This window comes from Mus caroli, unplaced genomic scaffold (genome assembly GCF_978045245.1).
Source record: "Mus caroli unplaced genomic scaffold, Mus_caroli_1 scaffold_1, whole genome shotgun sequence".
NCBI classification, from domain to species: Eukaryota; Metazoa; Chordata; class Mammalia; order Rodentia; family Muridae; genus Mus; species Mus caroli.
The window spans coordinates 103,856,362-103,861,878 of record NW_028227256.1 but is presented as its reverse complement, the minus strand read 5'-3'; positions in this window follow the sequence as shown (position 1 = coordinate 103,861,878).

Genomic DNA, 5,517 nt, shown 5'->3' with positions numbered 1-5,517 from the left:
GATGGTTTCCAAGTAATCTAGAACAGCAATAACAATCAACACCACTTCTGGACTGGGCTGCCTTATGCTCGAGTTATTCTTTTCTTCATTTATCCAGAACACTGTGATTCCTGACCCTCAGAACTACTGCCCACTCCCTGTCCTGCTCCCATAATAGAAGATGTAGGTCAGCATAAGAAGCATAACCTAGTTTCATCCAGTGGTTATCAGTTCTTCTTTCCCAGGGAGGTATGGTAATGCTTTAATGGTTTTCTCCTCTGGTTTACCTGTAGTCAGAATCTGCATCCCCTCCCCTCCTGAGCAGACCCACCCTTTGTCCTTCACAAGTGTAGCTTATCCAGCTGCCCAGCTTGTGGGAAGGCAGGATTCTGAAAGCATGGGAATCCCCACAGGCCTTACATTCAAGCAGTATTCTCCAATCCAGACTCATTATAATACAACAGTTGTATTCTTATCTGAAACTTTTCATTTCTCAAGACATCCAAATATAGTCCAATATAGGAGAACATGTTAGATCCCTAATCCCTGATTCCTAACCCCACAAAAATTTAATATGGTCTGAATTTTCTCCTAAAGGGTGGTGGAGTATCCATCCTCATGGGTTATGTTAAGGGTTGTCCTTTCTTACAGTTTTTAAAAATTTGTTTTGCATTTTTTTCAGTGAGCTAATCTTACTGTTATTAAAATCACAAAAAAAAATAAATTTCTAAGAACCATTAATATCAACCAAATAAACAAGTAGAGAATGGATATGCTTTATGTTTTCTTCAGCATTTATTTCATAAAGGTTTTTTTAAGAAAAAAATCAAAATGAGTAAGATACATAAAGCTCTCAACAGCCCTCACACTTTAGGTCTCATCCTTGTTATGAAGTCCACCATCCTGCATCTGCTGTTAGAGGTTCCACTTCGGTTCATTATAGGGATTCCTTACTCATAAATAAAAGGATTTAACTCATTATCAGACAAGATAAATTGCCATGAACATTTGGGCACTGAAATAAAATAACCTCAAGAACAGTCTATGCACAAAAAATATATATTTATTTCAAATCCACAACAGCCATATTCTCAAAGCAGAGGACTCAAACTGGATCTGAGAAAGAACTTACCTGGCTCTGAAGAGACAGCAGTGGCTGGACAGAGACTAGGAAGCTATGTAGAGTGAGTAGCTGAGGTCTTTAATTTATAGTGAGTGCTCTCTGCCTCTCCCTAGTCATTACAGTTTGCCTTTCCAGTGAAACAGCCTCTGGTTTCTCAACAACAGTTTCCCTAATAAAAATAGCAGGCAAGGTTTATGAGAAAACTAAGAGCTTAATTCCTTTTATTTGTGTGTGTGTGTGTGTGTGTGTGTGTGTGTGTGGTGATGAAGCTATGGAGTTAAAGTTATCAGCAACTGCGTTTTCAACTTTAACATGTACTTCAAGTACACCGGAAAGTAACTTCAAGATCCCTCAGAAATTCTGCCTGGAAACCAAGCATAAAGACATTCAAATCATTCAGAGAACGAAACAAGATTGAAAGCAGAGGTTCAAATTACTAAAGGGTAAAACTGTAATGGTCAGGTCAAGGGAATTATAGCCCATGAGGCAGGGGAGGAACCCAAAAGAGGCCCTTCATCCTTAAATGATAAAAGGGAGGCCCCAGGAAGACAAAAAGTGTTAGAGCAGCAGCACCTTAGAAATACAACACACTCGGCTGAGGGACTTGAGAAAAATACCTACATCCCAGCCTGAACCCAGAGTCAGCCTCTCTGTAGTGAGAGCCAGCTTCAGAATTTTTAATCACCTATGGTGATTAGGATGGATGCTCAGACAAGGTTTGGCACCACTTGTTTATGTAGTCTAATGAAGACATCAGTGAAAGCACACTTTATTTACCACAGACCAACAGTGTTGGGTCCTGACAAGCCATTTAGAATAAGAAGCTCTAGTTTCTGGTTGTATTATTTTGTAGTGCCAAATGCAAGTAAGAAGATAAACAAACATTATTATGCTAGGCATAAACTAGAAAAAAGAAGAAAAAAGAACATCTGGACAGGCAACTTCAAACTTGCAGGCAGACAGACACACACACACAAAACCACATATGATCCCAAATATTGTGTCCATTAATTAAGACTCCAATCAGAATGTATTCAATAAATAATTATTGAGTCTACCATGTACTAGACACTGTGTTAAATACTTCGTGAATAGTCAACAGCACCGTGAAGTTCTGGAAAACTATTTGCAAAGTAGGGAAAGCTTGATAGGAAACTGCACCTCCAAATTCCATTTTTGCCAACCCTGGCACATCCCAACTGGCTCTACCAGTTCATCAAAAGAACAAGAGAAACACTGACGACTGGATCCAGCTTCAGTATTTAAAAAGGGTGTGGTTAGTCATCCTTGCTGAGCAGCTGCTCCTGGAAGGGCGTTGTAATTCCAGTAACCCTGAAGATGGCACTTCTTAGAGATGCAGCCTTAAGGCATAGCTCATATACAAACTTTTTAAATAATTTTAAAGCAGCATTTAAGTAGCTTCTCTTTTGTAATTGTCACTGGATATATCCAAATTGAGTAAGCATTCAAAGAATCAGCACTTATAGTTAACCCTAACATCTGCCATATGGAAATGTTAGTTATAGTTAACTCTAATGTCAAAGATATGGTAATGTTAGGGGGTTAGTAGCCCAAAATCCTTGAGTCTATAATAATATTATATGCCTTAATACATCTATCCACACTTATCCTTTTCTCTGTGGCCCCTACACTTACAGCCCTACTGTGTAGCTATTTTTTTAATCCTCTGCTTCTGTAGAGAAACGTTTTCTCTGCTTTTGCCTCTCTGGCCTCTGGCCTTCCTAACTGCTCCCACCACTTCACAGTCTATATACATCTTGATGGCATCTCCCATTCCCTGACTGTATTCACTCTCCTTTAGAGGTCCACTCACACAGTCATTGTCTTCACCAGAAACTGCTCCTATTGTATGTATTGGGTTGAGGTAGAGGTGAAGAAAACTCACATCAGAGACAAAAGCTTTATTTCCTGAGCACTCGGGCAAGCAGCCAGTTCAGGATTTGAACCAGTTCCCTAAGGGAGATTGTACAGCATTTTTAAAAGATGGGAACACAAAATGAGAGGGCAATTGGTGAAGTGTTATCCAATTGAATGTTGACATTATGCATTAAACAAGAGATACCTGTTGGAAACTGGGCTGTATCCAGGGCACCTGGCTTCAAGGTCCTTAATTCATTGCCCTAGACATTAGGTCCAGAATTCAGAGTGATAAGGAGACAAAGGACAGGGTCAGCTGCATGTAGTTAATGAGAGCTTGGCAGGCATTGGTTATGTAGTTTTACAATGTATGCACCTTGTCTTAGAGACCAGCACTTTCTATATTCTTTACCAGTTAACAGACAATAAAGAAAACATTTGGAGAAGTGTGATAGGGGTTCGTTCCTAGGCCTGGGAACATGAACTTGTTTGACCTTGCCAATAAGATGGAGAAGTTGTCCCTGAGACAGATAGACTAAGACAACTATCTCCTTACAAATTGTCCCTGAGATGTCTGGACTCAGGCAACTGTTTACAACAGCAGAAGCTGTTCAGCTATTGGGAAGTCCCCAGCTCCCCGAGGGTCTAGGACCTTGAATTTAGTTTCTCCCTATGATTAAATTGAGTCTGAAAATGAAATGGTAACACTTAGGATAAGTTTCTTTGTTTGTTCCAAGCATAAACTAGTGGGCACTAACATGACTCCATCTAGCCACAAATTCCCATAAAGAAGACATGAATATAGAGGTTTAGCTGTGAACAGAAAGGCTTAGTGGATGGAGAAGAGGAGTGACCAAAGGAAATGGGGTGAATTGACACCAAATATGTACATATGTAAAACACATGTATGACTGTAACAATTTTTACATAAGGAACAAAACCACTCCACCAACCGACTGCCACATAGTCTTGGTTCTGTACTTACTCTGTGGTATCAGAGAATCAACTCTCTAGAGAAAACACATACTAATTAATGATTACCCTTGCTCTGCTTCCATTCCTCAAAGAAAGATCTGATCCCTCTGAAAAATTGGAAAAACAAAAATGAGTGTCTTTGGCTTTGATTTTAAGGTACTTAACCTAAGACAAACATGTTTTAACGTGTGTTTAAAACACACCATTGCTTTTACAAAAATTACAAAATTCTTCAACGATTCTTTTTTGTGGCAAATTATTTTTTTAATTAGATTTTTTATTCATTTACATTTCCAATGCCATCCCAAAAGTCCCCCATACCTTGCCCCACACACCCCTATCCACCTACTCCCACTTCTTGGCCCTGGGGTTCCCCTGTACTAAGGCATATAAAGTTTGCTAGAACAATGGGCCTCTTTTTCCAATAATAGCCAACTAGGCCATCTTCTAATACATATCCAGCTAGAGACAGGAGCTCTGGGGGGATACTGGTTAGTTCATATTGTTGTTCCACAGATAGGCTTGTAGAACCCTTTAGCTCCTTGGGTATTTTGCCTAGCTCCTCCATTGGGGGCCCTGTGATTCATCCAATAGCTTACTGTGAGCATCCACTTCTGTGTTTGCTAGGCCCCAGCATAGCCTCACAAGAGACAGCTATATCTGGGTCCTTTCTGCAAAGTCTTGCTAGTGTATGCAATGGTGTCAGCTTTTGGAGGCTGATGATGGAAGGATGCCCGGTTATGACAGTCTCTAGATGGTCCATCCTTTCATCTCACCTCCAAACTTTGTCTCTGTAACTCTAAGATCTTCTTTAATTTCTTTCTTCAGAGACTTGAAGTTCTTAATATACAAATTTTTCACTTATTTAGTTAAAGTCATGCCAAGATATTTTATATTATTTGTGACTATTGTGAAGGGTATTGTTTCCCTAATTTCTTTCTCAGCCTTTTTATCCTTTGTGTAGAGAAAGGCCATTGACTTGTTTGAGATAATTTTATATCCAGCTACTTCACTGAAGCTGTTTATCAGGTTTAGGAGTTCTCTGGTGGAATTTTTAGGGTCACTTATATATACTATCATATCATCTGCAAAAAGTGATATTTTGACTTCTTCCTTTCCAATTTGTATCCCCTTGATCTCCTATTGTTGTCAAATTGATCTGGCTAGGACTTCAAGTACAATGTTGAATAGGTATGGAGAAAGTGGACAGCCTTGTCTAGTCCCTGATTTTAGTGGGATTGCTTCCAGCTTCTCACCATTTACTTTGATGTTGGCTACTGGTTTGCTGTAGATTCCTTTTTCATGTTTAGGTATGGGCCTCGAATTCCTGATCTTCCCAGAACTTTTATGATGAATGGGTGTTAGATTTTGTCAAATGGTTTCTCCACATCTAATAAGATGATCATTTGGTTTTTGTCTTTGAGTTTGTTTATATAATGGATTACGTTGATGGATTTCTGTACATTAAATCATCCTTACATCCCTGGGATGAATCCTACTTGGTCAGGATGGATGATTGTTTTGATGTGTTCTTGGATTCAGTTAGCGAGAAGTTTATTGAG